We start from the raw sequence: 13045 nt of genomic DNA, 5'->3' as shown, positions 1-13045 counted from the left end.
AGGGGAGTTTGCGTAATCACAAACATGGGTGCAAGTAAGAGTACAAAATGAAATTCTATGCAATAAGCAAACTTGGTTTTTTTAATTAGTCTTATAGATAAATGTTCTTACTATTGTTTCCTTTTCTGGGCAGTGGATCCATCTGGTGCACAGGAAAAAGTTGTAGAAATAGCCAGCAGCCTGGGACTGAATGTATCTGTTGGCGTTGCTTATGAGGTTTCTGTTGGCAAATCATGTATTTCAAGTCACTTTTAGGAGGTACTTGGTGAATTGCAGATAATACGTTGAAGACTTTATGAACACTAAGTGCTACACAACATTCAATTAAATCAAGGAATGTTTTATGATTTAATTATGTCTTTATTTTAATTGGATAACAATAAGTACTATATATCTTTACAAAATTTACATTTTGTTGTCTATGTAGGTTCGAGATCACCTCATGAGAAATCACATAGCATGGAAGGTGTAAGGTTCTACTACCTCTAATTGTAACTTTGATTGGTAAATAATATTTGCATCTCTAAAGTTTGATATAATTGTGCCTATTTCTTTCACTGTAAAATGTTAGCTGTACCAGTCTGTGGTACCCTTTTGCAAATTGGTCATGAAATATCTATTTGCTGTAAATTAAGATTGTGACCCATTAGCAATTTATAGTATTGTCAACTTTATGTGGTCTTTTGAGATGTTGGGCCTTACCTTTTTAGTATGATTGATGAAGGGTATTAGCACATATCTTGGAGCAGCTCCCATTGTTGAATGTTTGGAAAAGCACCAACCTAATGTAGTAATAACTTCTCGTGTTGCAGATGCTGCCTTATTTTTGGCGCCAATGGTATGCATTTTGTTTATTCTCATACAAAATTAATTACTCTTAAGATATTTCCAAGCTTACCAAGTAAAAATAAAAGGCTTGCTTTATAAAAATATAAAAAGCAGCAATGTTTCTTCCTTTCTTATCCATCTGTGTAAAACTGTTATTGGAAAGGTTGTAATATTGGGTAGTGAGATCATTGAATGGATAATTTTACCTAAAATTTTCATCACATCTCTTAATTGTGAGCAACATAACTAGAATTTTGCTTTACTAATTGTGCATGGTTTGATTTAGACAAGATAATTTCTAAAGGATTCTTCTGTTGTATGAATAGATATATGAACTGGGTTGGAACTGGGACAATTTAGAACTTCTAGATAGGGGTCTCTGGCTGGCCATCTTCTGGAGTGTGGTTGTCAACTTACTGGGGGATACTTCTTGCATCCAGGTGACTTGTAAATTTAGTTTAATCAACGTTAAAAAGGGGGCTTTGAAGGAAAAAGTGTAGGTTCTTCTTTTTTGTTATTGTTTATACAACAACGCTTCTTATATAAATATATATATGGTCATAGTGCTATGTATTTGTTTCTTTTAGGTGACAAATATCGGGACATGTCTATGTCTCAGCTCCTTGATTTGTCACATCCTTATGCTAAAATAAGTTCTGATGGAAGAGTATGTGTAGCAAAGGCAGAACATAGTGGTGGAGTCTTAAATTTCAGTACTTGTGCTCAGCAACTTCTGTACGAAATTGGGGACCCCAGTAGCTATGTCACCCCTGATGTGGTAAGTTTGTGTTCGTATAGTTCTATTCCGAATGAAATGGGAGAACAATAATTGACTGAGATTGTTATCTATTTGTCCTTAAATGCAGATTATTGATCTTCAGAATGTTTCATTCTCTCCCTTGTCAAGTTGCAAGGTTCTTTGTGTTGGAGCAAAATCCTCTACTGGTTCGGTCCCTAAAAAACTCCTGCAATTGATTCCAAAGGTGATGCTTTTAATGTTTCTGGCTGATTCATTATGTAATACATAAGCAGTAATTGGAGGTTTATTCTCTCCGTGTACCATGCTTGTGCTTGAAAGTTTTATTTGGAGCTCTGGTGCATATTTAATCACTAAAGAGAGCTCATCTTTCTATTGCTACCATTGAAATACCTTGATTTCAATAGTCTATGCAAATATGGGAGCAACTCTTATCTTTTATTGCTTGCTTTGGTCAAAGACTGCTCATAAGTTCCAAGATCGTTATCCTTTGGTGGTTCTAATAGCCTGTGTTCTTATAAAATAAGGACTGTTGGTGTCAGTCAATGCAATCAATTCTTGGTTAATTTAGCACTAATACCATATCCAGTGTAATTGGTTACATTTATTGCATCATTGGCCTACATGTTTGGAATGTCTCTGTGCTTGTTTAAAAAGTCATTTGAAGTGCTCAAGCTATTGTTTTTTTTACCATCTTAGCCAGCGTCATATTCCCTAAGATTATGCTATCAGGAAGGAGTTAATCTTTTATCATAGTGTTTGCCTTCACTATTTAAGCATATATTTCTCCTGTGACATGTGATCTTCCCCTCTCCTTTCTTTCCGTCAACAGTTAACATTAACCATATTTTTGCTCTGTATTGAAAACCCTTTTTTGTTCCTTGGTCTGTGGTTATACTAATGTGCTGTTGTCAAAATTTTTAGGACTGTGGTTGGAAAGGATGGGGTGAGATATCTTATGGAGGATATGAATGTGTTAAACGTGCAAAGGTTGCAAAATTCTTGGTGGATAAGTTTTAAGATTTTTCCACGTCTATTTATTTATTATATAATAAGACTATTCAAATGAGGGAAAAAAAATGAATTTTTTAGTGTTTGCATTGTATTAATTTATTTTTGATGTTTTATTAGGTCAGATCATGGTTGGAAGAAATATTGCCTGGCATCAACAGTTCTGTATTTTCTTATATAATTGGCGTCAATGGTCTGAAAGAAATTACCATTGGTGATGAGGCTTCATCTTCAGCCGCTAGTAATGATGTAAGGTTGCGTATGGAGGGATTATTTGAGCTGAAAGAACATGCAGTCCAATTTACTAGAGACGTTACAACATTATATACCAATGGACCAGCTGGTGGTGGTGGTATCAGGTCAAGTTCTTATCAGCTTCTGAACCTATTTTCTAATTTACTAGAGTTTTAATGAGCTTACACATTCCTTGGTGGTTATAGATTCATCTCTAGATGGAATAAATATTTGGTTCTTTATTTTCATAATAATTGGTTTCCTGTGCTCAAAACCGAATGAGAAGTTGTAGATTGAATTGTTGTTAGTGCTCATGAAGTTAGTTATTTACTGATTAGTGGTGCCTTCCCAAATATACAATGGAAGATATATTTAATAGAGATTGACCTTGCTGTATTCACCTTTATATTATGCGTTTTCTATTCCCCAATAGTTGTGATTGATCTATTTCCACTGATTTTTTTTTCTTTATTGACTGCAGTGTTGGACACAAGAGAGAGGTCATTCTTGAAAAACAATTGATATAGATTACAAGTTGAAAATTTTAGTTCCTTATTAAGTTCAAATTCCTTTCCTTCTATTTTAATTCATTAATATTTTCTTTTCTTGCTTCAAAAATTTATTTAGGAAAAGCAAGAGTTGATCTTAAGGTGAAGAGAGCAGTGATAATTATAGCTATTCTGATTGGATTAACTTGTGTGATGATTTTAATTGGCTTTTACATTTGCAAGTGGAGAGCATTTTATGGTAAGAGTCTCTACCCTTACTTCATTCATCTATTAATGTAATATTTTAGCTGAGTAATATTTTGACCTTGCAAATCCAAGAAGTGTATGGTCTATAAATAAATTGACAAGGTTTTATTCTAACAAAGTAACAATTGCCATTGAGGGTTAGCCAACATTTATGGCATAACATTAAAATTCATTTGAAACCGAATAGAACTTAAAGAAAATACTGATTTTGAAGACACGTACAATATAGATATTTTTAAGCATACCCAGAAATTTTGAACAGAATAGACGCATTGTTCTTGTGAATATATTTTAGAATCGACCATAAGACATGGTTTGTGTGAATTGGATGGGAATTTTTTAACATGCACATACAGAGCATTTTTCTTGATATGTGTATATAACTGGTGTTATCATGTCATTTGTTGTTGCTTTATTGGTATTCTATAAATATGAAAGAGATCAATGCTCTAAATCTGAGTTTGAATGTTTGATATTTGTGTACTGTATAAGTTTATTCATTTTTTTTTCTTTCACTTTTGTCTACTACCTTGTTTATAATATATGGTCAAATTTGTTAAAATTCCATTTAGATAGATAGCCATGTAGAGTATTTGTGGAATACAGAAGTAATATTCAGTCATTAATAACTCTACATGATACCTTTGAATATAAATAATAAAGGTAATATATATAAATGGTTATTAACTCTCATGCATGTTTTGCTGAAGCAAAAAGAAAAAAAAAAGAAAAGAAAAACAAGAGCAAATTGAGTTTGATGAAGCAAAACAAAAGAGCTGAAAAATGAGTAGCAGATCCCTCTATTAATCATAGACCAATAAGGACTCTACTCCTAGCAAAACCTCAAGGACTGGCACTGTTTTTGTAGCCTGGTCTGATCTTTATTACAAACTTTGTATTTAACAATAACAACTTTTGAGGTTTTTTTTAGGAGAAGATAAGAAATGAATTTTCCCATGTTGAGAATGGTCATTTGGGGTCATTGGGATTAAAGAGTGTTGATCAATCTAATCTGTAAAGTGTGTGGAAGGTTTCTATGAGGTAGAAATAAAATTTTGAAGAGAAAGAGAAAGATATCTTGGGGATTATATAATCTTGTAATTAATGATATTTTTCTAATTTACTATCTAGAATGAAATTTTGAGGAGACTTGATTTATTTTAAAGTAAAGTAATAAAGGTTATAGGCACATCGTAGTAAAAATAACTTGATCTATCATGGCCCAAACTAGTACTATTTGTGACATGGTACTTTAATTCAAGAGAAGTAAAAATTTAATACTTTTCCATGAAAACATGAATAAGTGCCATCAATAGTGAAGAAGAAGAGGTTTAGTCGATAGTTAATTAATATTGTACCTATTTTATTTGTCTCTGCTGAAATAGAAGCAGGTTCTTCATATTCTCTGGTTCCATTGGAGTCTATAGCACAATTTGTAGAGACGTTGATATGTTGCATTGAGTTTTTTTATGCACTTGGGTTGCACAGAGTTTGTTCTGCATTATGCCAATAATATGCTATTGGGGTTGCTTTTATGTGAAAATACATTAAGATATGTGGGATTGTGGCCTCTGTTTCAATGTGCAACATAAATCTTCCTGCTCATATGTGCTAGAGATTATGAGCTCTTGATAATTGTTACTATAGTAGTAGATGAGTATTTTTCTTTATTTTGTCGCTGTTAAAAAAGTTGAGAGGCAACCATAATATTTGTATTTCAATATCATGTGAATAATAGTTTTATTATATAGAGAATAACTAAAAATTAATCATTTTCCTCTTGTTCAATTTGCCAGCGTTGGAAATCGAAGCTTTTCATCTAATGCCCCATTGATTGAGAACTCTGATGCTCAGATTGTCGTTCCAGATGTGAGTCTTTTTCCTTTTTCTTTTTGCTTTGTATAAATGTAGTTTATTCATTAATTGGGTGCTTATCATGAATGTATACAAAATATTAGATTAAACCCTGAAACTGTTTGTAATAAGTCTTTAATGAGAATTAGATGAACTAACTTTTTTCCTTCTCATCAGTGATAAAAAAGTACTTAAAGAACAAGTTGGAACTTTTTAATTAATGGCATATTTCTGAAGACTTGACATGTGTTCATGTGTTGAGGTTTTCTATCAAGTTTTTGCATTTTTAGTTACTGTTTGGATAGCCTCATTTAAAAAACTTGTCAATGACTCTGTTTTTTAATTGTAATGTTGATTTAATTACACTAATATTTTAAATGAAAGGTTTGTTTTGAGTTAAGTGTTAAATGTTTACTATATTTTGGCTCTTATATCACTGTTGCAGCTTATTCTATCTAACTTTGTTTTAATTTTGAAATGGACAAGAGGATGTTCATTCAAAGAAAGTGATGGATGGAAAGGTTGTGTGTCATTGTTTCATTGATTAATTTAATCAATTGAACTATATATATGCATTTAAGCAAATACATGTGTAGATCTCACTTTTGTCAATGTTGGAATCATCTTTTAAGCCTTTTAATGTGAGCGAGTTTGATAGTGACCACACAATCTTTATTATCACAGTCCTAACTCACGAAACTAGTCATATTTTTTAGTATTTGACTACTTTGTTTACTTGTATCTCATTTAGAGATTGACTCTTTTTTGGGATTGCTAAGTTATTTTTTGGAGTCTAATGTCAAAACTGGATATTTATGCAGCATTGTTCCTTTGTAAATTTCTATTTAATTAGCATTTGAAACATTAGTGGTGAAATTTGGGTTTTCAATAAGGTCTTCTATTTCTTTGAAACTCTTTTATGACTCTTTAATTTAAGGTCAATCACTAGAGTCTTGCTTGGTTTCTCACCAATGTTATTGGTACTGCAGAGTTATACACAATATATCCCTTTGCCAATCAGTGACCTTGATTCCTGGTTGTAGACACCCTCCATATATGTTTTTGCTTGCTCTGAGGTTGGGGGAATATTGTGAATGCTTTTATTGAGGTAAAGCTTTAACTCAAAACATATAATGAATTGATATATGTATTGATAATTAAGGTGCTACGTGACATGAATTCATTATCTGTAATTAAGATATTTATATATAAATATATTTGTATATATAGTGACTTGATTTGATGGTTTGGCAGCTTCATGATTGGGTTGCTTCTAGCTCCTCTGGATCCACAAGGGATTGCATTCTACTTGGAGCTTGTGAAGCACATGAGACTCTTCCACAAAGTGTTGAATTTCCTGCAGATGTGTTTACGTCTTGTCTCACAACACCTATTAAGATGGCTTTGAGATGGTGAGCTTCTTTCCTTGTTTGTCTGTTAGGATCGCCTATCGCGTTTATGCATCTTTATTTGAGATCATGCATTTTTCTGGTTTTGCCTTGTGGTGTTTATTCCATATTGGCTGCTTCCTAGTTATTTTTAGTTTGTCAACTGAAAGTCTTTTAGCTGTGCTATTTGTTTAAAGCTGTAGGAAGTTAGAAATGGTAGTACTTTTTGATTAGGAAGTTAGAAAAGTATTTGCCTATCAGTTTATATGTATGGATTATATATTTGATCTGACCAACTGGTTTATTAGTTCTTTTAGATTTTGAGAATTTTGTTATTCTGCTGATTTTAATGGAGGCTGAAATTTCAGTTCTGATAGTACTGCCAGATTTTTCTTTCATCTCTTGATGTTGCCGATCTTGCTTCTTCCTTTTGAGACTTGTAAACGTACTATTCAGTGATTTTAAATGCAATTTTTCTTGTGTTATTTGACTTTCTTTCTGTTCCCAAAATCGTATTTGGATTCCCATTGATTGAATGGTAGCAGTCTTATAACACCCAAACGCACTTGACATTTGCAGTTCCTTGGAGTTTTATCTTCAGTTGCTTTTACACTTGACTGCTGAGGATACTTTTTGTACTCACCTTCTATTACACTTGATCATTATAATATTCCCTAGAAAGATGCAAAAGATCATTAAAACGTGGTACCTTTTAGGCCGATTTTTACAGCTACTAACTGTTTTGGTTAGTTAGTTGTTCATTGTAACTAATTATTGTTATTTTGTAGATTAGTTACTTTATTAGTTTTGTCTTTTCTTTATTACGGTGCATAACAGGTAAAATAGGAGAACACACATAATATTTTGAGTAATTTTTCTTAGGAAAGAAAACAGATCTCTTTGTATTGTTTTTTTTTTTTGCATGTTTGATAAGTTATGGATGACCTTTATTAAGACATAAGCTGTTGTCAGATTTTTTTTTTGCATGTTTGACAATAGCTTGCTCGTGACTTGGAATCATGTTCGATTCATACAAGAGAAACAAGCTGCAAGCAAGGTGTTGATTACATGTCTATTGTCGAGGGTGAGGACACATTTTACAGTTCATCTGATTTTTGGATAGTGGGGGTTTGTTGAGTGATTTTTGTCATAATATAATTTGTAACTTTTTCCTAAAATAGAGACTATTATTTTTTTTGTTCAAAAGGTACGGGAAAATATGGCAATAAAATAACGATTGCATTCAGTTGTTATTGTTTCTCAGTCTCTTTGAACTGTATTCCTGACTAGGACCTCCTATCTTGTCTACTTACCATGAGTTTTTATTTTTTAAGATAACAATTGGTTTTTGTGCTGTGGATCATTAGATCTGTTTTATTAACATAAGGATGTAATATTTGCTTCTACATTTACTATCATTCTAGTCATAGAAATTTAGTATAGTTTAGTTACAAGTTTAATTGTTTTGCACCTATAAGGGCTCTATAACCCATGCTTGCAAACTGGAAGTGACATCAGGGAAATAGTGTTTGAAGTGTTTGTTGATAAGGAAGTTTTATACTGTATTTCAGATGAATCTGAATCTACTTTTCATGAGGCTTTTCTTAGTCGTCTTACGGAAACTGGTGCAACAGAAAGTTCATCTTTATGTGACCTTCCTAAACAGATGGAAGGTGATCAACAGAGAGCCTCTGAACAGACTAAGAACATCTTAAGTAATTTAGTTGCTGCTGTTGACAATTTGTGGTATCTAAAAGATGGAATGCATACTGTAGTCTTGAAAAAACTTTCAGAAAATGGTAAGAGGTATGTGGGTTTTACAGTTTTATTTTTGTATGATACTTCAAGCACTGATCTGTAGACTTATCTCAGTTTTTGGTGGATCCTACTCCATTTTCTAGGATCTTCCAAGCCAAGGACACCAAGTGAATTAGATAAAGAGGTTAAGAACTTGAGGGTGGCATTTACTGACCTGTTTTTGAAGCATAACACTTTCAAAGAAATTGTAAAGCCATCGAGATATTGATGCAAAGAATAAAGCCGAGCTTAGAATATTAAGAGGTAACTCCACAATTTTTTTTGGTATAATCAATAAATAATGATACACATTCCATAAAAATAAATAAATATATAAATTAACAAGGTTTTTATTTTTATTTTTATCATTTTTTCTAGTAAATCGGTCTTTAATGTTTTTGATTCCCATCTTTTCAGTATAATGAAAAAAATAAGTTGGGGCAGCACCCACTTGTGTTGGTTGGTCAATCTATGAGAAGCAATTTAGTATTTGTAACTTGGACTAAACATGAAGTGCCAGATTAGTATATTATATTTTTCTTTTTAATGAATATGCATCATATTGGTACTCATAGGAATAATAACAAGATTTCTGCTCACAATTCTCTTTTCTTTATTCACTATTATGAAATTATAATGTAAACTAGTTAATACACCTTGCAAGGTACTTAGGAATAACAACATCTCTGATTCAATTCCACCAAATATTGGAGAATACCAAAACTTGACTCAGTTGTAAGTTTTGATTATACCAATGGAGCTAACTTTTTAAGCTGTTCTTTTTTACTCCAATAGTTGGTATATTGTAATTTCACTTTAGAGCATTTTTGTTGAACTATATATATATATATAAAGTGAGAGAAAGTTCTGCATTTGGGAAAAACATAGAACAGAGCATAATGTATTGTATATGGTGTTGCACATGAGGCATTGAAGTGTTTCTATGTTCAAAATGTGGTTAATTATTTGGATTTTTTTGTCTTTCTGTTTTGAACTAACACTACCAATTTTAATTCTAGAACTTCTATTTTTTTCTCTTGCATAATTTCCCAAGAAAATGATTAGATTCTATTGAGGGGTTTTTATTGGTTCTGTGGCACCCACTATTTTAATTTATTGAGTCATACCAAATACCTGATAGTACTTCATGTTTATGATTTTCTCCATTTAATTTCTATACCAAATACCACTAGACTTGCTTACCTCAACCAGGTGAAAGGAGGGTGTGAATTCATATATCTCAGCTTGAATTGAAATTGGTCCATTTCTGCCTTTGATCCCTCCATTTTTAGGGACCCCTTATCCTTTTTTGTTTGATGATATTTGAAAGAAAATGGTGATTTGGTGGCTGTTAAAGTGAAAATGGTAATTTCCATAGCATTTTTCTTGAAGTAATTTGTGATGCTAGATAATAACAATAAAATATTTCTTTGTCTATTTTTGCAGATGTGACAAGCGAAATAGAAAATGATACTTAATTTTGAAGGTTTTGTGTTGGGCAGCTGTAGAATATTTTGTGGTGAAAGTAGTAGAATATGTTGAATATTTAAGACTACTTGAATACTTAAAGAACATTTTGTTGTTGATGACAGTGTTGAATGTTTTAAACTAATTTGTGGATTTGTTAATACAATGTTGAATGTTGTAAACTAATTTGTGGATTGTTAATACAATGTTGAATGTTTTTACTTTTTGTTATTTGAAAATCAAGTTCATTTGATGATGCTAGTATATATTAGAAAGCTAATTTTAATTATATAAATAAAAAATGAAAATATAATAGAATAAATTAGTGTTATATAAATGAATATATAATGAGAATTTAAATTTATCTAAATATTAAAATAATACGAAAAATGTGTTATAATATCTATAACAATAATACTTTTTATAAGTAAATAATTTTGTTATGCAAACTTCATTATATAACACAAAAAATGTGTTATACTAAAGTGTAATATAACACAAATTTATAAGTATTGAAATGTGTTATATAATCGATTATAAATAATATAATTAAACACTTATCTATTTATTAAAATAACACAGAAAGTGTGTTATCGTTGACAGTATAATAACACATCTGTATAACAATGATAAAATGTTATGTAAAGTACCCTGACCTACGATAACATAGTCGGTCTTAACACATCAAAAAGTGTTATGGTATGTTTTGATAACCCATTTTTGGTGTTATTAAAAGCATTTTTTCTTGTAGTGAGTGGAAACGATGTCCTTCAGGCGTGACCACAATCACACACACTCCAACGTTGTGCTCGTTAGAAGAGTCATCTAAGAACAACTTCCAAGAGGGAGTTTGGCTTTCAGGTTTAGGCTCTTCTGTCGGCTTAGCATCATGAAGCCACGTAAATTCTACGACAAAATCTACTAGAGCTTGTCCCTTCACTACTGCTCATGGCCAGTACAAAATATCGAACTGTCCAAGTTCAATTTCGCATTTCAATAATCAACCAGCGACTTCTGGTTTCTGCAAGACTTGCTGTAGTGGCTAGTCGGTGAATATTGCGATGGGGTGAGTTTGGAAGTATGGCTGTAGCTTTCTGGAGGCTAAGATCAAGTAGTAGGCTAATTTCCCAATGGGCGGATATCGTAGTTTTGCTCCTATTATCCTTTTGCGTATATAATACACAATTTTTCGCACATGTTCCTCATCTCTTACCAGGACAGCACTAGTAGCATATTCTGTGACCGCCAAATAGATGAACAAAGTTTCCTTTTCAACCGGCTTAGATAAAATCAGAGGTTGCGACATATGAGACTTTAGAGCCTGGAAAGCCTATTTGCACTCCTCCGTCCATTCGAATTTCTTATTGCCCCTAAGTAAATTAAAAAATGGGACGCACTTAGATTTGGAAATAAATCTACTTAAGGCAGCAATCCTCCCAGTTAAACTTTGAACATCTTTTATCTTTGTTGGCGACTTCATCTCGATCAGGGCCTTGATCTTTTCAGGATTAGCTTCAATGCCTCGTGAGTTCACTATAAATCCCAAGAATTTCCCTGATCCAACTCCGAAGGAACACTTAAGAGGATTCAACTTCATCTGATACTTGTGTAAGACATTTAAGCACTCTTGCAGGTCCCCGATATGTTCTTCTGCTTTCTTTGACTTAACCAACATGTCATCAACATATACTTCCATGTTTACACCGATAATCTCTTTGAACATGTAATTGACTAATCTCTGGTAAGTCGCACCAGCGTTTTTCAAACCGAAAGGAATTACTTTGTAACAGTAAAGCCCTATATTGGTCCGAAAGCTAGTGTGATCCTCATCAGGTGGGTGCATACTGATCTAATTGTACCCAGAATATGCATCCATTAAGGTCTGTGAAATCCACACATATTCTCCACTTGTTATTTGGTTTGGGAACCAGTACGGGATTAGAGACCCATGATGGATAAAATGCTACCCTTATGAATCTATTCTCCTCTAACTTCTTGGCTTCTTCTTTTAGTGATTTCGATCTATCTTTGTTGAGCAGCCTCCTTTTCTGTTGTACTGGTGGAAATTTTTTATCTATGTTCAAGACATGGCTGATAACTGCTGGGTCAATCCCAACCATATCTTTGTGCGACCAAGCAAAGACCTCCTAGTTCTTCTTCAAAAATTCCACCAGTTTTTGTTTTGTTGTTGTCTCTAAGTTTTTACTGAATTTCACAACCCTGGTCGGATTTGACTCATCGAGTTGGACCTCCTCGAGGTCCTTAACTGGTCCCACATCTTCCTCAAAACCCCCAAAGCGAGGATCTAAATCCCTATCCTCACTTTGGGCAACACCCTATTTGGTGATGTGCTCACCTGATTGGGCTTGTATCTTATTGGCCAATTGCATCCCTTTTTTGGCTCCTTCCCTCAATCCACCCCTTTTTCCCTTGGTAATTGAGGAATTATATCATTCCTGTGCTTCTCGTTGGTTTCCCAAGATGCATCCGATCCCTGCGTCAGTTGGACACTTCATGGCGAGGTGCCAGACCGAGGTCACAGCTCGTAGGTCGACTAGAATAGGCCTTCCAATCATAGCATTATATGCAGAAGGAAAATTAACTACTATAAAAGTAGTGAGTAATGTCCTGTTTGCAGGTGCAGTTCCTGCTATGACCGGAAGCCTAATCGACCCTGTTGGCACGAGCCCTTTGCCAGAAAAACAAGAAATGGTTTGGTTGCATGGCTCCAAATCCTTCACGGACAATTTCATCCTTTCCATCGAAGACTTGTACAAAATATTTACTGAGTACCTTGTGTCCACTAACACCCGCTTAACCATCATATTGGCGATTCAGACATCCACGACCAGAGTGTCCGAATGAGGGAACCGGGCGTGCTAAGCATCAAGCTTAGAGAAAGTTATCAGTTCTTCCTCTGTTCGAGATTTCTTGGGAGTTCGCTCCTCCACATT

At 33.4% G+C, this 13045-nt stretch overlaps 1 pseudogene; it reads left to right on the top strand.

Moving 5' to 3' along the window:
• Window positions 1–227: 227 nt before the first annotated feature.
• On the top strand, window positions 228–2605 carry LOC133815106 (uncharacterized; annotated as a pseudogene).
• Window positions 2606–13045: the final 10440 nt, after the last annotated feature.

Source organism: Humulus lupulus, chromosome 2 (assembly GCF_963169125.1).
Source record: "Humulus lupulus chromosome 2, drHumLupu1.1, whole genome shotgun sequence".
In the NCBI taxonomy this organism is placed as follows: Eukaryota; Viridiplantae; Streptophyta; class Magnoliopsida; order Rosales; family Cannabaceae; genus Humulus; species Humulus lupulus.
This window is presented reverse-complemented; position numbering and strand designations above follow the sequence as displayed.